At 35.3% G+C, this 23072-nt stretch overlaps 1 long non-coding RNA gene across 2 annotated transcripts in view; it reads left to right on the top strand.

Annotated features, from left to right (window-relative positions):
* The first annotated feature begins 1384 nt into the window (after window positions 1-1384).
* Window positions 1385-23072, top strand: part of LOC124888530 — a 47022-nt gene continuing 25334 nt past the window's right edge. For both annotated transcript variants that reach the window (XR_007046914.1, XR_007046913.1), the window contains exons 1-2: window positions 1385-3420; window positions 4963-5048. This is a non-coding gene — a long non-coding RNA (uncharacterized LOC124888530). The remainder of the gene's footprint in view (window positions 3421-4962; window positions 5049-23072) is intronic.

The following is a 23072-nucleotide window of genomic DNA, read 5'->3' as shown; positions in this document are numbered from 1 at the left end:
CTAGGATTCATAGCTAAGACACTTTCAGAGGGCACCCATACTATTGAAACTATGACTTATATCATACGACACGTATTGTGACCCTACAACTCGTAGGTTCTAAGTAGTATCCAAGATAGAACCATGTAGGACTTACACTAGACACCTACAATTTGCACCAAATGACTCATAATGTGTCCTCATGACTCTTAGTGAGTCACTCATACTCAAAGTAGAACTTAGCCACACACACAATGTTTAAGCTACAATTTGAGTCCAATGACTCATCATGGGTCTTTACGACTCATGTCCCCAAGATATACTAAGGATAATAAATCAAGCACCATTCACTGGACCCCTTACAACTAGGGTCATATGACCCATCAAGACACCCTGCAACTCATAGGGTGAGTCGTATTTAAGACAATGGGGATAAAATTTAAGAAATTTTCAAGGACCAAAATCTAGGGTACTACAATATAGAAGATTAAATCATCAGTTCTTATAAGTCAAAGTTATAGTTCACAATTGTAAATAAAAAATTGGACAAACCATTAGAATGATTATAGCATGAGATTAAATGTAATTTATCTTTATTATGAGAATGGTATAGTTCTAACTTCTCATGCTAGTACATTTCATTTGTATTAAACAAGACCGAGTAGAGGTATTTTTTTTTGGACAGACTAACAAAAACATATACTCTAAACTATTAAATGTTCTTATATTCTCAATCTTGATATAGATATTATGATTTGTACATATTATTTATCGTTTTGATTTATTAAAAGGTGTGATTCTGAGATGGGTGAATATTCCTAAGAGATTGGATGATAATAATATATATTGGTGAAATAATAAGTTAGCTGATAGAATACATGTCTCGATATAGAGATTGATAATATGCCTTTTATGGGAAACTTATAAGTTTTCATTTGTAAACCTAGTCGGTGGATCTATGAATCCGACATATGAAATAAGTTAAGCATTTCTCTAATGGTAATTAATCATTATATTAAATTTATCAGTAATTTAATATATTGATTAGTATCTATAATTTAAACATGAGGAATTACATAAGTGTTTAATGGGGAATTACTAAAGAAAAATAGAGTGCAATTATGAATTTTTAGTAGAATAATTTGTAATTTATTATGGTAAGAATAATTCAAATTGGTATTTTAAATTATTTTAATAATTAGGAGCCTCAACAATTAATTCTATGGACCCTACAGTTCTCATATTATACTAGAACTCAGACTCTTATTTTCTATGGGAAAAGGAGAAATCACCACTTGTCCTTGTTCAAGTAAAAATAGGCGTGTATTTTTTTTCTCCTTGGACTGGGGGAGTCTTTATAAATAGGAATTTTCCTGGCCTAGAAATTCATGAACAATAATAATAAGAAAAAGAATTAGGTATTCTATTCAATACTTTCCTATCCAAGTATTGAGAGAGTTTGGTTGTGAATTTGGGATCATTGTAGAAGACCGCAAATTCAAAGATGGATTCACCTTAAGATATTTGCTCACACTTAATGATGTATTCCTGATTATTTTAAGCATCCTTCATGTGAACTATGTGTTATGTTGGTTGTCTATATTACATGCAAGTGATCTTGTCTATTTGCGCCCATTGTGCATGCTTGATTTTCAAACAATACATAATATTGCAAAGAAGAGATATGGTTGTTGCAAAGATTGAATGAGAAAACAACCTAACAAACTCTTTCACAAAATCTTTACCGCAGAAGCCCTTAGAAAGACATGTAGAAGAATTGGGTGCTAGTGTTGTGGATTCATGGTAATGAGTCTAAGTAAGAGATTGTTAGGATATACTATAAACCATGCGATTTTGAAATAGTACTATTTATGGAATGATTATTTATTTATTTAATTCAATAAATCATTACATTAAATATATTTTTACCATATATGTGTCCTCAATATATATATAGTAGATAATTTGGTGTATATTATACACGGAAGATTAAATCATCGATTCTAATAAGTTAAAGTTTTAGTTCACAATCGTAGATAGGAATTTGGGCAAACCATCAGAATGATTGTAGCACAAGATTATATGTAATTTATCTTGATTAAGAGAATGATATAGTTCTAACTTATTCTTCTAGTACATTTTGTATGTGTTGAATGAGATCGAGTAGAAATAGTTGTTTTGTACTAACTAATAAAAATATATTCTCTAGATTGATAAATGTACTTATATTCTCAATCCTGATATAACTATTATGATTTGTGTATATTCTTTATCTATTTGATTTATTAAGATGTGATATTCTGAGATGGGTCAATATTCAAATTGGATGATAATAATATATATTGGTGAAATAATAAGTTAGTTGATGGAGTTCATATTTGGGTATAGAGATTGATGATACGTCTTTTATGAGAAGCTTATAAGTTTTCATGTGTATCATTGAATTTACGAATCCGACATATGAAATAAGTGAAGTATTGCTATAAAGGAAATTAATCATTATATTAAATTCTTCTATAATTTAATTTATTGATTAGTATCTATAATATTAATATGTGAAATTACATAAGTGTTTAATGGAGAATTTGAAATAAAAATAAAGAAGTAAAATTACAAATTTTTAGTGAATAATTTATAATTTACTATGGTAAGAATAATTCAAATTGGTTTTTTGAATTACTTCCATAATAGGGAGCCTCAATAATTAATTATGTGGTCCCTACAGCGCCAATATTATACTAAAACTTGAAATTCTATTTTCTATGGGAAAATAAGAAACCACCTGTGCTTATTCAAGTAGAAATAGGCGTGTATTTTTCTTTCCTCCTTAGACTGGGGAAGTATCTCTATCAATAGATATTTCCCTAGCCTAGAAATTGAAAAACAAAAACATAGAAAGAATTCGGTATTCTATTCAGTACTTGCCCACCCACGTATTGAGAGAGTTCAACTGAGAATTTGGGATCACTGTAGAAGACTACAGATTTGATAATGGATTCAGTTGAAAGTATCTACACATGCTTCAAGAGGTATTCCTGATTATCTTAAAGCTTTATTTTCATGAACTAAGTGTTTATGTTGGTTGTCTATATTACATGCAAGAGATCCAGTCTATTTACTTTCATTGTGTGTACCTGATATTCCAACAAATAGTTCTCTAATAGAATCCATTGAATGACTATGTTAAGGTATAATTGATATTTTTTTAGCTAAATGACTGGCCCAAGCCTATTTTATTGATAAAATATTTACAATAATAAAGTGGGTCAATCAAATAAAGGACCAACTCGACAAAAAATAACAAAAAAATAAAAAACTCTATTCTATTCTAGAAAGCAATGAATAAGGAAAATAGGAATTGGGAAAGGCTAACGAATCTCTACATGTCTCCTTATCTCAATGCCAGCTACCTCTTCAGTCATTTGAATCTACTCATCTCAGGTAAGGACTATAACTAGTGTAATTGTTTAAGGTTAAAATCATTGAGAATCGATCTAATATTGTTAAACTAACATAAATTTCAAAAAGATTTTGATCAATTACACTTTAAGTCACCTAAATCTCTCACCAGGTATTGTGTAATCGATGCTAGTAAAGTGAAATTCCAAGTTTGTTTAGTTATGTTAGCTCATGGTAGATTAAATATGAGTTTCCATTAATTGTAAGCTACTAGTTCTTAGTCTTATTTATTCCTTTACAAAGGCATTAACCTCATATAGATTAATACTACCTTAATATTGATTTAAACAATCCTAACTTTTTGGTAAACTTATAATTACTCTACTATTATTGTTAAACTATGTATCATGTGCATCTGTTAATCCTGATTGTGTTTAAATTTTATGGTGTACTTGAGCTTCCCCTGTGTATTTACATTACAGTCTTTGGGAGCACTTTTGTGTCTCTAAACTATTTATTTAATCTAGTTTTTGCTTCTTCATTTTCTTTATTCTAAGTTGTGCTAATAGTTGTTTAACTTTTATTATTATGGTTTTTAATCCCCTTGGGAGTTACATAAATGTGTTAAAGCTTGTTGCACTTGAAAAACTAAAACACTAGTAAGCAAGAAAATTTTTTGGAGATTATCCTTCTCTTAAATTGTGTTGCACTTGAATTAGGCCCACCTTCATCAACTCCTTTATTCTCTTGATAATCACCCTATGCTCCATGGACTCTCCCATTTCCATTTTAGTATTTTTGCCAATGCTAATGAGTCAGTTTTAAGGACTAGAGGCAGAAGATAATGTTCCACACAATACTCACAACCTTCCTTCATAGCCAATGACTCGGCATAAATGCTTGTACTATTTTGCAACTATCTACATGAGGCATAGATAAAGTCACCCTTTTAATTTGTAATATAAAAAGTTGTTTCCTCTATAAATACCATCTAAATTGCACTTTTATCACCCTGGTGTAGGCTTGCTTCACTTAACGAAAATTTCTTTCACTTATAGCCTATTATTCTACAAAGAAATCTAATAATAGAGGGCAATTTTTTTGCATTTTTTTATCCATGGATATCTAATTGGTGTTAGGAGATTCAGATTCTCATTGATATCATGTATAACCCTATGCATTAACACATATTTAATTTGATTCTTCTTTCCATAACTGCCGGCATATCATACTAGGAACAACCTATGCAATAGGCTTAAGTCTTCCACCAAAATCTGTACTCTACTATTTTGAAAAAGCTTGGTGACACTTATAACTAGACCTTCAATACCTGCTATCACTTCATTGTAATTCCACACCCTTAAAGAAAAGTTAATAGAATAAATAAGTGATGAAATATTTCTATGTGAGGTTTAACATAACACCTACATATAAAAACCATATTGATGCCACATCATTCATGGGGTAATCTACCGGAATTTTAAATTTTTATAGCCTTCATAAAAAGAAATTTATCTTGTAGGGTAGCCCTTTATACCATATGCACCTCCATTGATCCTTAACTTCTTTCCTATGTCTGACCAGATGATATGTACTACACACTATAAACTTCCCATTTGTGGTTTGGAATCCACTAAGCATGTCCCATGATGATGCCTTTTGACTGATAGGTATGTTCTCCATAATGTACTAAATGATGTATTTTGTTATCACCCCCTTAGTTTCTGTGTGTCCCAATTTTCTCATGTTTTCAGTAATTCAAGGTCAGTTGCCTCTTCATTAGTAGTAAAGTCAGATTTAAAAATATTTTATTATTGATAATAATTAGGTTACTTGAATAAACAAGGAAATAATGTAGAACCAAAAATACTAATATTAATTACAAGAAATTAAAGATTTGCAAACTTTGAGAATAAAATCTCCAATTTTGAGATTATATGATAAGAACCCTAATTGATCTTAGAATTCAAACGTAGCAAATTAAGACTAATTATGATACTTATAGAGTCCTATTTAGGAAGTGATCTATGCCCCTATTTTGAAGAAACTAAAGACAATAATTAGTATAAGACTAATCAGCTTCTGTAATTAACTTTAATGGAAGCCAAAGATATCAAACTAAGATTTAATCTTACCTCTTAAAAAATCATTCATATAAGGTTTTAAGATAAATCCAAGTAGACACACACCAAGGTGTAAGGAAGAGAAACTCTCAATTAATAATAATGTTGTCTAATGGAAAATAACAAAATCCATCCTTATATATTGGAAAAAAACCTATCCCAATTAGCATGGACTCGTATTCTAGGAAAGTTTAAACTAGGAAAGTTAAACCAGGAGCTTTTAAACTAGGAAACTTAAAAGCATGTAAAAATAATACCAAAAATTCTCCCCTTAGGAAATAAGGATTCAAATTTGATCAAAATCTGTATGGATCCAATCTTCTTTATGGGAATGGACTTGAACTATGAAATATGTGTAGCACTTATCCCATTCTTCTCTATAATTCTTAGACTCGTTCTTGTGATCTTCTTCCATTATAAGCATCTTTTTAATTTCATACTGAAGCTAAACAATTTGGGCTTGAGACTTTGATGAAGGTCTTTTTAGGGCTTCTATAGCATCATGTCATTACCCAGGGAGTTATCATCCCCTAGTTCTTGAAAAAATTTCACCCTCAAATTTGATCCACCATCAAACAAGGACAAGTCAGCAACATTGAAAGTAGAACTCACTTGATAGTCAATAGGCAAATCCAGTTTATTAGCATTGTCTCTAATTTACTCAAGAAGTTTGAAGGGTCATCACCTTTGGGATGAAATTTATATTTCCATTTGGAAAGAAACCTTTCTTTGTGCATGGGAATCCAAAATAAGTCCCCAAGCTCAAATATGTCTTGTTTTTTGCCCTTTGTTTCTTCTTATATCAACTTGTTCATTCCTCCTTTCAATGCCCAGTCTAGTTCTTTCTCATCACCTTAGATTTATTTTTCCAATTAACTAGCAATATCATTAGTATACAATGATACTAAATCAAGGGGGTAAGGGGATTAAATCCATAAAGAACTTCAAAAGGAGAAGACTTAGTAAAAGAATGAATAGTTCTATTATAAGCAAATTCCACCAATGGCGAGTGATCCTCCCAAAATATTAATTTACCTTTCAAAATGGTCGTTATCATGTTACCTAATATTGTATTCACCACTTCAGTTTTCCTATCAGTTTGTGGGTGACAAGTAGAAAACAACAATTTGGTTCCTAACATTTCCTAAAGAACACGCCAAAAGTGGCTCAAGAACGTAACATACCTATCACTGATAATAGTTTTAGGTATTCTATATAATTTCACAACTTTTTAACAAATAGATCAGCCACATGAAAAGCATCATTAGTATTTAAGCATGGAATGAAATAATCCATCATAGAGAATCTATCAACCATAACAAAAAAATCGTCCTTATCATACTTTGTTTTTGGTAAACCTAAGACAAAATTCATAGAGATGTCTATCCAAGGTGAAATTAGGACAAGTAAAGGTGTATACAACTGATACACCCAAATTACAACTCTTGTTAGAAAGTGTGAGTGGTCGCTGTCAAATATAGAACCCAATTAGGTTGGGTGTCAAATCCCATAGGGAATACTGTGCTGACTAAGTATTGTCATCGTTACTAGACTGTTGATCAGAGGTTCTTGAATAAAAGGGGGTTTGATTTGTAACTTATAAAGTAATTAATTGTAACAAGAGTATTCCAACGAATGATTATCTTTGCAATTAGTAATTTAATGAGATTAAAAAAACTAGGGCTATGGTTATAAAAATGCTAGCACAATTAGGGTTGTGAATCACTTAAGAGTTCAAATTAGCAAATTCAATTGCAAGAAGGGTTGAATCCTATTCTTTATCCCTTAGTTTCTCAACCTAAGTAGATACATTATCCTCTAATTCTCTCAAACTCAAAGGATACATTGTTCTGTCAACCATTTTCTCATGTAAGATAATCCTATTAGAGAATTTGCCATTATTCCAAAGGTTAAAGCCCTTAGAATTCATGTAAACACTTCCTTTTTCCCAAAAAACACTTTCCTTTCTGACAAATGATGTTCTTGGGTTCACTTTTAAAGTTTGCAACCAAGAAAAGCCATTAAATGAAAGAAAGGTTTATACAATATCAGTTATTCATGGAACTTAATTTGATTCACAACCCATAGATTCTTTTCACATTAAGGATCCCATAACCCTAGTTATGGAAACTTAGCCACAAAATTCCATAAAATAAGAAGAAAAAATTCTTGTATTATTCATAAATAGATTTAGAATTCACTTTCAAAAATCTCAAGAATCAGTTCTTGAATCTTCAATAAAGAATTGAATGATTAACTTCCGCAAAGATATGCTTCAATCCCTAAAGTACTAGGTGACAGAAAGTTTCTATATATGAAAAACTTGTAGAAGATTAAAAAAACTGCTCCACTAACCCTAACATTTAGTATTTATATGTTCCCAGGTAAAAAGGAATTTAAAATTTAAAATAAAAAAAACCGCGTCCAAGTTGATGGCCAAAGTGGTGGTCCGTCAAAAGTCTGACGGTCCACCATTTGGTCCGTCACTGAGTCCTTCAAAAGAGTGGTTTCTGGATAAAGCCTGACGGTCCAACTGGTGGTCCGTCGAAAGTCGGACGGTACACCATTTGGTCTATCACTAAGTTCTTTGGGAGGCCATGTTCTGGTTAAGCCTGACGATCCACCTAGTGATCCGTCTTAAGACTGATGGTCCACCATTTTGACCGTCAAATTTCTTTTGTGCTACTTTTTCCAAGTTTCTTCTGTGGTTTACTCCTATCCCTGAAATACTAAAAAAACTCATTAAATACCACTTTGGTTGCTTGAAAACATACAATTTTCCCAAGAAGATGATGCTAAATATTTTTTAAAAACTGGAACATCAATACCCTTAACTTAAGATAATTGCTTGTCCTTAAGCAACTCAACACCTAATTGTGAACATGAACAATACAATGGCCTGCAAGTAACCACTAAAACATCTTGATGCAACTATTCACTTATCATTTCACTCACATGAATTTAACACATCAGGGTCTACATCCGGCATTGATCATAATTCAGCACACAAACATGGATGTTACATCCCACAGAGAATAGAAAACCTCAGTGAAACTCCAGTTGCCCTCACCACAATGAAGTCCACCACTCATCAATGATGTGGACACAATTAAAAATCTCACACTCATCAAAGAAGTTACAAGCATAGTCCAAAATACCCATAGGCTTGCCCAACACCTCCTCAAGGTTGACTCGCTAGGATCAAATAGGTCTTTTCAAGCCTTATAATGAGGCTTCTGGTTAGGTAAGGATATTCTTTTGGTTAAAGTGACTCATTAAGGCTTAACTCTCCTTGACTTGGCATTGCTGTAGCCTAGATAAGCTCATTTACTACTTCTAATAATAGGCTCTTCTTAAGACATAAACCCCTTTTTTAGAGGGAAGAAGACAAGCATCAGCCACCCTCAACTTATGCTGATGCATTTAGTTAAGGTGCACAATATCTTTGAACTGATCAGGGCCAAAAGGTTTTAGATTAAAATTTACACTCACTTTCCATTTGGCATTTGCACCTTGAAAAAAGTCACCCTCAACTTAGGTATTTTGCCTAAGTTAAAGTGCACAATACCCTAATTTTGGGCCAAGGCCAGAGTAGGATGCTAACGCCCTATGAAGAGTAAATAAAAGTTATTGGAATTGAAAAATGGTCCTAAAGGCACAAGGCAGGTTCAAATAAGATAAAAATCTTTTTGGTGGGGTTATTTATTTAGGCTAAGTGGGCTAAAAGTACAAGGAGTCCTATTATCCTATCCTATTGAATCCACCGAAAGACCATATCAATGAATCAGGCAAGTTCTAGCATTAGACTATGCAAGAACTGAAGGTAAATCCTCATACCCACAGGCAACTGAGCTAAACTTCTTCTGCAACTCTTAGAATGTTCATCACATAATTCATGCACCTCTTACAGAATAATGCCAAATGCAGATTTACTGAAGGTTATGTACACATTTTTGCATGAATAAAGTAAATAATTACATACACATACTCATAGTCTTATGCCAACATCATTCAATATCATATTTACAACGAAGTACTGAAATAGAAACATTTTATAGATAATCATTAAACATAGATATTCACATCACAAGTTGCAAAATTTGAAATGCAATAATAAAAACACCCTAGACATGCCACTTCTACTAGATAGCATATAATTGGATTCAGAATATCAACAACAACATCCAACCATAATGTAAATACACCCACGCCCACATAAAAAGATATGCTTTGTCCTCAAAACAATAAATTACCATATATGGTTGGATTGGTATATTTACTTTGCCTCCTATTCCTCTGAGGCACCTATCAGGTGGGGTGAGGTCCCTGTGTCCTCACCCGACACAATGTTGGCCCCATAATTTAAGGGATCATCTCCCGAAATGAACCTGTACTTCGCCCCCCTGATGAGGTAGCACTAATAGAGACTCCTGCTACTTCATTTTCTACTTCTGTTTGCTTTTTTTTAGCTTCTTTCTTTGACTTCTTTATATCTCTTTTCAGGTTATGCCGGTCTAACTCCGTAGGTGACATTGCTTCTCTTTTTTTTCTTCTTTCCTTGCTGCTTTTTCATCCATTTATTTCTTGGATTTGTCCTTTACGGGTCTACCTATCAGATCTAGAATGCCCTCATCATCATCACTTACCACTAAAGTCGGATCAAATATAGGCGGATATGATTGTTTTCCCTTTAACTCTACTATGTCAGCCTTTGCCTACTCCGACTCTGCCATGAGCTTGGCAAGATCAGGGAGAGACAATGAATCTAGCCTTTTATTGATGCAGGCTTCCATGTTATCCATCCTAACTTGAATAGTTTGAAATGTCCTGACTGCTTCAGCTACAATTTCATCCACAAAAGGTTTGAAATCTCTAGCCTACTTTGCTAATTATTTTTGAAACCATTTTTGATTCTTTACCACCTTAACAAAATTTTCAAGGTCAAAGCTATATTCAGTAAACTCTTCTCCACCAGCAGACTGTGTAGAACCTGACCCTACAGACATACCCTGGGGCACATAATCAGGTGGTACATACGTGGTGATGGATAAAGGCATATATTCAGGCATTTCTGTGTCCTCGGGAGTAGGTGCAGACTAAGGCTGATATATTGGAGGCTTGGTTATACGAATTTCAAACTTTGATTTGTCTTTTAACTTCTCAATGTCCTACTTATGTGTAGCCTGTACTTTATTATCAACCCCACGAATCAGTGGCACACCCGCTCATTTGCATAACTCAGTGATCAAACATGGGAAGGGTACAGAAGTGGTCACTTTATGTGCCCACATGAACATCTCATCTGCAATTAGCTGGAAAAAATCAATTGGTAGCCCTGAAACCAAACTGGCTACTGCTACTACTCTGTGATGATCCAGGTTCCCATTTTCTTTAGTTGGCATTAACCTTAACCAAAAAATAGCCCACTAGAACTTAGCTTCAAAACTAAGAGTGAACTTTGCAATGCGCTCTTTGGAATTAGTCAACCAGAAAGGATTTCCATCATCAGTCAATAAAGAAGCTGCCCAATGTCTCTGACTGGAAGCATTTCTCATTCTATACTCAAAATCTGGGATAGTGGGTGGAGCCTAATATCCTAGCCCAAATAGCATCCTATTAATTATTCGGGCTGAGATATCAACGGTGACCCCTCGGACCAAGACAAACTCCCTATTTGGTCTATTTGGGATTGGAGTCCCTTTTGGGCATTCCTCTTTCACCAAACAAGGATAATTTATACAGAATTCCCTTACCTAGTTAGATTGGTACTCTCCTAGTGGTCTGCTCATCCATGCTAGTCCATATTTGTTGAATCCGTGCTCTAACTCGAGATATTCATGAAGCTCTGTTGTCATAATTTTATGTTCTTCTATGAATGATATTCTGATCCCTCGAGCTATGGGTGTCAACCCGTCATAGAACTCTTTTTGTGCTCCCTCTATCTGCCACCTAATAGCCTCTTAAATCTGTGGATCTTTCTGCTTGATAACATTATCACTCTCTGGTTTAGCTTCAGCATCAGGAACTTTCATTTGATCCTCTATGTTAACAGTTTTAGTTTCACCCTCTACAGGCAATGGTTGAGTTGCAGCAATAGTTTCCTCATTGAGGCTTGAACTTGTACTGCTAGGGGTACTCTCACTCTTCTCCTCAGACTTGGAGAATATGGAAGTTTCTCTTTCATTTTGTCTGGTGTTGTAAGCCGGTGCGGATGCATTCCTACCTTATTGAAATCTTCCTCCTCTGGTTTATGGAATTTTAGGGGCAATAACACCTAAAAAAAAGTCATGAATTAGTTCAAAAGTCAAAAATAGTCACATTATGTAATTTTGCCTCATGACGGTCAAGTTGGTGGTTCATCGAAAAGTTGATGGTCTACCAATTCAATCGTTAAAACTTATCCAGAGAGTGCCATCTCACAGTGCTTGGTGATGGTCAAGTTGGGGGTCCGATATCAAGTTGACGGTCCACCAATTCAACCATCGCACCTTCGTCTTTAGCCACAGTTTTGGGTTCGACCCTTTTGTCGAGCAATTACATATCAGATCAATTTCCAGGTATTAATACAACACTAAACTCATATTTTAGGCACATTCTTCGAATTTTACAACTTGTTCTACTCAGATTTCACACAAATTGGAACATTGAAGTCCAACTCAAGTCATTCAAACTCAATACAATAGGAACAAACTAAGAAAAATAAATCATGCTCTTACACTTAATATGGACAACTAGAAGAGTAGGGTATGCACATACCTTGATTTTGCAGGTACGCTACGTGCTTGAAAGTTTAGAGACAAAGGTAACGTATAGATTCTAGCTCTTGCATTCCTCTTTATTTGTGATGAAGATATGGAAGAAGTGAGCTAGTTTAAATAAGATAAAAATGGAGGAGATAGGGAGCCTCAGTTGGGATAACTCCCTTTAGGTTCTTCGAATCTTAAGGAAGTGGAATAGCTAAAGGTCATGGAACGGTTACAATAAATGTACCTGCTCAATTTTATCCTTAAAATCTCACTTTGGGTCAAATACGGAGTACTTATAAAGAGTACCAATTTAATCCGACCTGATTTAGAATTAGCATTAAAGTGGCGGTGATATTGATGGTATGTCATAAGTATGGAGGACCACCACTTGAACGTCACTCATCACCAGAGTTTGGGTGTTTCTGTTTCAATGTGACAGTCAATGGGATGGTCCACCAAGAATGTGATGGTCCACCAGCCTAACCGTTATTCGTACCAGAATGTAGATCGTTGATCTTACTTTTGATGGCTTTTATGATGGCCCACTAGGTTTGTGACGGTCCACCACTTAGGCCGTCGTGCCTTATCCAGCAAATGAACTTTCTTACCATTTCTTGATGGGTGAAAGTGGTGGTCCGTCAGGGGACTGGTGGTCCGCCAAGTCGTCTGTCACCTTGTTCCAGTAGCTCACTTATATCTCTCTTTTCCCTTTTTACTGCATTTCTGGTCCTGCACTCTTCACAAACACATCAAAATTGCACAAAAACATGAAATGGACTCTAACTATCGTTACAACAACACATTGTGGATTGCCTACCACTAGCGCCTGATTTATCATCGCGGCATAACTCAGTTATCTCAATTTCTTAAACTTTATCAAGATAAAAGATATCAGCACTTCTTATCGAGTCTTTTGGACCTATATAAAGTTTTATTTGTTGCCCATTCAATTTAAAGACGCTTTCATCTTTATTTTCAAGATCGACTACTCCAGATGAGTAGACTTGACTAACTTTAAATGGTCCTAACCACTTACACTTGAGTTTACCTGGAAAAAATTTGAGCCTGGAATTGAACAGAAGTACCAAATCACCTTTCTGAAAGTCTCTATTTTCAAGCTTCGGTCGTGATACTTTTTCATCTTCTCTTTGTAAAGGTCCGCTCTTTTGTAAGCCCCGAGATGGAATTCATCCATCTCATTCAGTTGCCCTAATCTTAGCTCTGCTACCTCCTTCCAATTCAGATTTAACCTTTTTAGAGCCCACAAACCCTTGTGTTCCAGCTCAACCGATAAATGGCATGCTTTTCCATAGACTAGCTGATATAGGGACATGCCAATTGGAGTCTTAAAAGCAGTCTGATTCACCCATAAAGCATCATCTAGCTTTTTATCCCAATCTTGCCTATTAGCATTCATTGTTTTTGGCTAGAATGGTTTTAATCTCCCGATTCGACACCTCCAGTTGCCCACTAGTTTTTGGGTGATATGGAGTTTCTACTCTATGTTGTTTCACCCCATATTTCACTAAATCCACCCGAAACACTTTGTATCAAAAATGGGATCCTCCATCGCTTATAATAGTTTCTGGCACTCCAAAGCAAGAGAAGATGTTCTTCTTAAGAAATGCACCAATTCCCTTCCATTCATTATCAGACAAGGCAACAGCTTTGACCTATTTTGATACATAATCCACAGTAACTAAAATGTACTTCATTCCATATGAGCTTATAAAAGGACCCATGAAATCGATGCCCCAGATATCAAAAAATTCCACTTCAAGCATCTTAGTTAAAGGCATTTCATGCCTCTTGGAGATCGACCCCTGCCTCTGACATTGGTCATATTTTAGCACAAACTCGTGAGCATCCTTGAATAATGATGGCCAATAGTATCCACTATGCAACACCTTTCTCGCAGTTCCATCACTTGCATGGTGACCCCCAATTGGGGAAGGATGACATGCTTCCAATATTCTCAATACATCCACCTCTGGAACACATCTCCTTATTATATTATCAGCACATCACCAAAAAAGATATGGCTTATCCCAGAAGTAGTGTGTCACATCATGAAGAAACTTCTTTTTCTGATAAAAAGAAAGATTTTTTGGAATCACCTCGCTCACCACATAATTCTCAAAATTAGCGTACCAAGGTAGTTTCTCTAGAGCAACAGCTAAGATCTCCTCATCCGGAAATGCATCATTGATCTCCATATCATCTCTAACTTCTTGCTCACCTTCCATCCTAGAAAGATAATCCACCACTTGGTTTTTGCAACCCTTTCTATCTTTGACTTCAAAGTCAAATTCTTAGAGTAGTAACACCTATCTAATCAGCCTTGGTTTTGCATCTTTTTTAGCCATCAAATATCTCAAGGCTGCATGTTCAGTGTGGACCACCACCTTGGTTCCAAGAAGATAAGCTCTAAATTTCTCAAAAGTATACACTACAGCAAGGAGTTCCTGTTCGGTGATAGTGTAGTTCTTTAGAGCTCCATTCAGAGTTTGCTGGCATAGTAGATTGGATTAAATAATTTGTCCCTCTTTTTCCTCAAAGTAGCTCCAAGAGAAACATTGTTTGCATCATACATGATCTCAAACAGCTTGGACCAATCCGGTCCTACAATGATAGGGGCTTCAACCACCTTCCCTTTAAGGCATTAAAATGCCTTCAAGAAATCTTCATCGAAGGAAAACTTTGCTTACTTCTCCAAAAGTTTGCAGAGTGGGTTTGCAATCTTGGAGAAGTCTTTAATAAACCTCCGATAAAAACCAGCATAGCTGAGAAAACTACAAACCCCTTTTACAGAAATTGGAGGTGGTAGTCTCTCAATAACTTTAACCTTGGATCGATCAACTTCAATTTCTTTTGTTAAAATTTTATGCCCGAGAACAATGCCCTCCTTAACCATAAAGTGGCACTTCTTCCAATTAAGTACAAGATTAAACTCCACACATCGTTGCAAGGCCATACTTACGTTTGCAAAACACAAGTCAAATGAATCTCCTACAACCAAAAAATCATCCATAAACACCTCCAAGTTGTCTTCAACCATATATGAGAAAATAGACATCATGTACCATTGGTAGGTGGCAGGTGCATTACATAACCAAAATGGCATCCACTTGAATGCAAAAGTGCCATACGGGTATGTAAAAGTGATCGTCTCCTGATCTTCGAGAGCAATACAAATCCGGTTATATCCAGAATAACCATCCAAAAAGCAATACCATCCCTTTCCTGCCAATCGATCAAGCATTTGATCCATGAAGGGCATTGGAAAGTGATCCTTTAATTTCCACGAGTTGAGCTTTCAGTAATCCATACACACCCTTTACCCAGTAACAGGCCTGAATGGGATCAATTCGTTTTTCTCATTGGCTACCACTATCATACCCACTTTCTTAGGCACACATTGCACAGGTCTCACCCATTTACTATCTGATATAGGATATACCACCCATGCATCTAACCACTTGATGATTTCATTCTTTACCACCTCTTGCATAGGTGGGTTCAGCTGATGCTGATGCTCAATAGTTGGCATACAATCCTCCTCTAGCTGAATTTTGTGCATGCATATACCCAGAGGAATACCAATGATATCCGCAATAGTCCAACCAATAGCTCTCTTATATCTCTTAAGAACAGTGATGATAGCTTCCACCAGTTGCTCACCCATATCAGTAACAATAATGATGGGTAGTGAATTACCACTACCCAGGAACACGTACCTCAAATAACCATGTAACTCTTTCAATTCCAACATCGGTGGCTCTTTGATAAATGGCTTTGCCAGTGGTATTGGTCAATTCTTAAGATCAAGATGGATCTTCTTAGGAGCATAAGAGTATTATCCCATTCCTATCAAAGCACAAACATTCTCTTCATAATCTTCAATATCTTCACAATCAAAATTCATAACTACTGCGACTAATGGCTCAACAGCAAGCTGCTCCTCTATTGGTACTTCCTACTCGTCCTCATAATATACACCTACAATTGAGAACACGCTCATCTCTTTATGTTGTTTCATTGATTTTCACACATCAAAATGCACCACTTCATTATTCATCCTAAATAAGAACTCATTAGCTCGCAAATCAATCAGCACACTTTTAATTGAGAGGAAAGGGTGACCCAAGATTATGGGCACCTTGAAGTCCACCTCGTAATCTAGAATTATGAAAACCATACGAAATACAAAGGTAGCCAACTTTACTAGCACATCATACAAAATACCAACAGGTCATTTTACCGACCTATCCGCCATCACAAGTCTCATGTTGGTGGGTGTGGGGTTTCCTAAACCCAAATTTTTATAAACAGCTAGTGAGATCAGGTTAATTCTAGCTCCCAGATCACATAACGCCTTAGCAAATTCTAAAGACCCTACAGTATAAGGAATAGTGAACGCTCCTGGGTCTACCTTGTTCTGCACCAAGGACCTTGTAATAATAGCACTGCAATGATGGATATTATCCACTGATTCGTAGCTCACCACTCTTTTATTTGTCAAAAGGTCCTTCGTAAATTTAGCTCACCCTGGCATTTGCTCAAGTGCGTTAACTAAAGGCACATTTACCATCAACTACTTTAACATAGCCATAAATTTACGAAACTTTGTATCCTCAGCCTTCTTCTTCAATCTTTAAGGAAATAGAGGTGGTGGTTTTGGCAGAGTGTTCACCACTACTTCCTTTTTCTTGTCTTCCTCTCTTTTCAACTCATCAGCCTGCCAAAAGTTGAATGCAACATCATGAATAACCTCATCCAGTTTTTCAGACTCTATCAGATGATCAATAGCTACTTCATCAACATTCTCTGCCATAATATCAACCACAGGCTTACCGCCAGTACTTTACCACTCCTAGTGGTAATTGTCATGCACGAACCATCCTTTCTTGGATTTCAAACTGTGTCACTTGGTAGAGTGTCAGCCTTCCTCTAATTAAACGCAATAGAAAGTTGGTTCATTTGCTGCTCTAACTATTTAATTGAAGTAGAGTGCAATTCAACCAATTGATTTATCGAGGATAAATCATTTTTCATCTCTGCTACTGCAGTATTGGTTTCTTCCACCCCTTTCAATAATTTATCCATCATATCATCCATGGATATCTTTCTAGAGCTAGTTGTAGTAGCCTCACGATTTCTAGGAGGCACATACAACTCACTCCTGTCATTCTTATTTTTCTAATTTCCTAGGTCTCAGTCCTTGTAACCAGATTTATCATAGTAGTCCGACCTTGGTTTCCTTGGACACTGCCTCAAAAAACCCCTTAATTGTTCAAATAATTAGTTTCCTCCTCAGAACCAAAGTCAGCTCTTCCCTGTGATGCAACAGCTTTAACCTTCTCTATCTTTCCTGATAATAAATGCTTAGTAAGAAGGTCCATCTGTGTCTTTAAGTGAGCCATTTCTTGGTCACGTTCCTCTTTCCTTTGCCTCTGTTCTACAGTCATGCCAATAGATACAGTAGATCTTGCTACCTTAGAATCCCTGGTATGCCAAGATCTACTCTGTTTTGTCATACTATCTAGCATCTCAGACACCTTAAGAAAATTGAGGTCCATAAATGACTCACCCACAGCATTATCCACCACTGGCTTAGTCACCGAATTCAAGGCCCTATATAGTATCTTCTTTAGGTGGATGTTGTTCATCTGATGATTTGGGAACTGTGTGAGCTTCTTTTTGAACCTCTCCCATGTTTTATAGAGAGCTTCAGTTGGAAGCTGCCTAAAATTATTGATCATCCCCAAGTCTACCGAACAGTCCCTTCAAATGCAATAACTGGATCATAGTACTCGTGATATTAAACTTGGCTCCGGGTGCTAAGGGAGGAGAAATAATAGCCCCTGTAGCACCAGCCCTATCCAAGTCCTCATCATCATCGTCTAGAGCAAACTGGATAGCTCGATGTTCAGGTCTCATCCTAGCCTGGCAATTTTTTTTGATATTTCTGTTCACTAGTATGGCTACATCATCTGCAGCCCCTTCATGCTTACTATAACTAGTTATTTCGATTTTCTATTAGCGGCTTTAACTATAACCTCAACTCTATTTATTGGTCTGAGCAAGATACGACTTATTTAAATTGAAAATGTAAAATGAACAATTCATAAAAAGAAATCCTTCTGTGGGATTACGTGTATTCTATATTTACGCCTTGGGTTTAATAACTCATCATCGCCCAACTCCTCATTATCTGGGTTTACTTCCTGACCATCATTGTCTGCATTCTATTGTTTTATTTGTGCGGCTATCAAGGCTACTAATCTAGCCTACTCCTGCTGAGCAGCTATTCTTTCCAGGTCCTGTTGACCATCCATTCTGCCAATGAGCTGCAATTCTGGATGAATAGGTAATAATGGTTGACCTGATCTCCACATACTTGGCATACAAGACACTTAACCTGCACAAAACAAAAACAACAAATAAAAAGTAAAATTTGGGAATCTTTGACCAAAGGATCGATAAACAATCACAAACTTAATTGACAATCGTATTCCTCGGCAACGGCGCCAAAAACTGATACACCCAAATTAAAACTCTCATTAGAAAGTGAAAGTGGTCACTGTCAAATATAAAACACAACTAGGTTGGGTGTCGAATCCTATAGGGAATACTGTGCTCACTAAGTATTGTAATCGTCACTAAACTATTGATTAGAGGTTGCTGAATAAAGGGGGTTTTGATTTGTAACTTATAAAGTAATTAATTGTAACAAGAGTATTGCAATGAATGATTCTCTTTACAATTAGTAATTTAATAAGATTAAACAAACCAGGTCTATGGTTACAAAAATGCTAGCACAACTAGGGTTGTGAATCACTTAAGAGTTCAAATTAGCAAATTCAATTGCAAGAAGGGTTGAATCCTATTCTTTATCCCTTAGTTTCTCAACCTAAGTAGATACATTATGCTCTAATTCTCTCAAACTCAAAGGATACATTGTTCTTTCAACCATTTTCTCATGTAAGATAATCCTATTATAGAATTTGCCATTATTCTAAAGGTTAAAGCCCTTAGAATTCATGTAAACACTTCCTTTTTCCCAACAAACACTTTCCTTTCTGACAAGTGATGATCTTGGGCTCACTTTTCAAGTTTGCAACCAAGAAAAGTCATTAAATTGAAGAAAGGTTTATACAATATCAATTATTCATGGAACTCAATTTGATTCAAACCCATAGATTCTTTTCACATTAAGGATCCCATAACCCTAGTTATAGGAACTTAGCCACAAAATTCCATAAAAAAAGAAGAAATAATTCTTGTATTATTCATAAATAAATTTAGAATTCACTTATAAAAATCCAAGAATCAATTCTTGAATATTGAATAAAGAATTGAATGATTAACATCCCCAAAGATATGCATCAATCCCCAAAGTACTAGGTTACAGAAAGTTTCTATAGATGAAAAACTTGTAGAAGATAAAAAAAACTGCTCCACTAACCCTAATATTTAGTATTTGTATGTTCCCAGCTAAAAAGGAATTTAAAATTTAAAATCAAAAAAATCGCTTCCAAGTCGGTGACCAAAGTGGTGGTCCGTCGAAAGTCTGATGGTCCACCATTTGGTCCGTCATTGAGTCCCTCAGAAAAGTGGTTTCTGGATAAAGCCTGACGGTCCAACTGGTGGTTTGTCAAAAGTCTGATGGTACACAATTTGATCCATCACCAAGTCCTTTGGGAGGACATGTTCTAGTTAAGCCTGACAATCCACCTGGTGATCCATCGCAAGACAGACGATCCACCATTTTGACCGTCAAATTCCTTTTCTACTACTTTTTCCATGTTTCTTCTATGGTTCACTCATTTTCCTAAAACACTAAAAAAAACTCATTAAATACCACTTTGGTTGCTTGAAAACATACAATTTTTCCAAGAATATGATGCTAAATGTTCCGTAAAAAAACGGAATATCAACAACCTATGTGGTAAGATCCTAGACTTGCAAGCTTACATTCTAAACACTGTGCACAAAAATATTTTACATCCTTGCGCATACCAGTCCAAAAGAATTTTTCATCAATTATATCTAAGGTCTTTGGCATTCCAAATTTTCCCATTAGACCCCAACAATGTGGCCCTCTTACAAAAACTTCACATAATTAATATATTGGCAAACTCAATTTATTTTCTTTAAAAAGAAAACAATCATGCAGAGTGAACTTCTCAAAGGGTCCCTTAAACATGCAGTACAAGCAACTCCAAAGTATGAATTATCAACATACATATATTTAATTTGTTCAAAGCCCATTAGCTTACAAGAAAGAGTAGAAACAAGAATGTGCCTTTGGGATAATGCATCGGCCACTACGTTGTCCCAACATTGTATGTATGAAATCACATAAGTAAATATCTCAATGAACTCCATCCACTTGGCATGTCGCTTACTTAACTTAGCTTGGATTTTCAAGTATCTCAATGACTCGTGGTCAATTTTTGTCACAAACCCATGTGGCAAATGCCCTTACAAAGACGTACAAATCACGATCATAAGTATAATAATTCAATGTATCCCCAATCAATTTCTCATTAAGACATGCAATAGGCTTAGAATCTTGCATTAGAATAGCCCGTATGTCTTTTCCACTAGCATCACATTCAATTTCAAAAGAATTGGAAAAATTAGGTAACTGTAATAAAGGAGTAGAGCATAACATATCTTTCAAGACTTTGTATGCATTCTCTTGTTCTTGTGCCATGTTAAAATTCCTATCCTTTTTAGTGACTTCAGTTAAGAGCAAAGAAATTATGCTAAAGTCCCTCACAAATCTTCTGTAGATGTTAGCATATCCATGAAAACTCCTAACTTCTATTTTTTCATTTGATGTACGCCATTATTTTATTATTTTAGTTTTATCTTCATCAACTTCAACACCATTCAAGCTAACAATGAAACCAATAAAGATTACTTTATCAAGACAAATTATGCACTTTGAGAGATTTAAATACAGTTGTTACTCCCTTATAACATCAAAAACTAACCTCAAGTGCTCCACATGTTCTTCCAAGGAGATAGAAAAGATCAGAATATCATCAAAATAGACAACTTCAAATTTGCCATGAAAATCTTTGAAGATATGGTTAATTATCATGAAATTACTAGGTGCATTAGTAAACTAAGATATCTATTTCAACTTCTAGATGTAAAGTAAGACAAAATCCAATCTATGAACAAAATCCAATCTATGATAGGAACTTCGTCTAAAAACATGGCCATTCAAGTCATCTCTACCGAAATTATGATTTCAAGATCACTAGACTAGCCCAACTAAGGTTAATCAAACTAACCATGATTCCAAAACATAAACCACATACAAAAACTTCCTTATGACAAATGAGGTCACTAACCACTCATACAAATCATACTTCATTTTGAAATCAGTTTCTCACTCATTACCTGAATTCATTAGAATTTTGTGGAATCCACTTTTTAAATCAATTTTAGAAAACATCTTAGAGACATGAAATTTGTCAAGAACATCATTTTGATGAGGAATAAGATGGTGATACTTTACCGTTATTTTAATGATGGCGCAAAAATTCATACATCTCCTCGAAGTGCCATTCTTTTTTTGTACCAAGAGCCCAAGAACATATCATCAGTTCATACTTTCTCTCACAAATCCCTTTTTAATCAACTCTTCTACTTGTCTTTGTAGTTCTCTTGTTTCATCAAAATTTCTTATGTAAGTGGTCTTATTCAAAAGTTGAGATTCGGAAGCAAAGCCAATTTGATGTTCTATTCCTCTCAAAAGAGGTAACCATTTAGGGATATCCTCAGAAAAGACATCATCAAAATCATGGAAAAGTTTTGAAACAACACTAGGCAAATATGGATTTATATCATTAGTGTTTATCATAAATTCCCTATAAGTAAGTAAGACAATGGGCATCCCTTTATTTTTTTAAAGTAGACACTCTTTGGCTTTTGTAAGATACACTATTTTCATCACCCTTAGCCTCTTTCTCCTTCCTCTCACCAATTCTTTATTCTTTATCACTCTTTTTTAATCCCTCCCCATGTTTTCCCCATTGTTTCTTTCAATCTTTGTTTGTTTTCATACACTTAGGAAGGAGTTAAAAGTGCAAGAATATACTTCCCCTTATGTTCAAGAGAGTATTATTTCTCCTCACATCATGGAAGGCAAATCTAATTGTATTGCCAAGGTCGCCTAACAAAATATAACAAACTTGCATTAGTAAAACATCATAGAGAACTTCATCAGAATATTCCCCAATAGACTAGGAAATCATACATTCTTTTCTCACCTCGAGCTCTCCACATTCATTCAACCATTGGAAGTTGTAATTACCTTTATATTTTGTGCATATGATACCCCAATATCACCACCACATATTGATGTCTCGCAAACTATAGCTCTAGAAAGAAACAATTTGGACAAAGTCAAATATAGTAAGACAACTAGGTTGGGGTCGGTCCCACAGAGAAAAGGTTGAACTCCTATCTCAAACTTACTGAAGTATCCAAAAGTGCGACAAAGTAAATGGGACTTTAGTAATATGTAAAAGTAACCAATTGAGAATACTTTTGGTTTTAAGCAATTCAAGAAGAACACAACAACTATGTTCCCCCTTTTCACAGCCCAAACCAAGGCCTGGCAGTGATAGGTATCTCTAGTCCCACGTGGATCGGAGATCACCCGCTGCACCTAACCAAACCAAACCCAACACTCCCAATGTTAGATGAATTTTGAACATATAACAAGATAGCATGGAACAAGCTTACAGAAATTCAAAACAAGTCCATAACTAACGACCAATGATTGGCCAAACAACCAACC

This window comes from Capsicum annuum, chromosome 11 (genome assembly GCF_002878395.1).
Source record: "Capsicum annuum cultivar UCD-10X-F1 chromosome 11, UCD10Xv1.1, whole genome shotgun sequence".
In the NCBI taxonomy this organism is placed as follows: domain Eukaryota; kingdom Viridiplantae; phylum Streptophyta; class Magnoliopsida; order Solanales; family Solanaceae; genus Capsicum; species Capsicum annuum.
The sequence above is the reverse complement of the archived record's forward strand: the minus strand, read 5'-3'. Positions and strand labels throughout refer to the sequence as shown.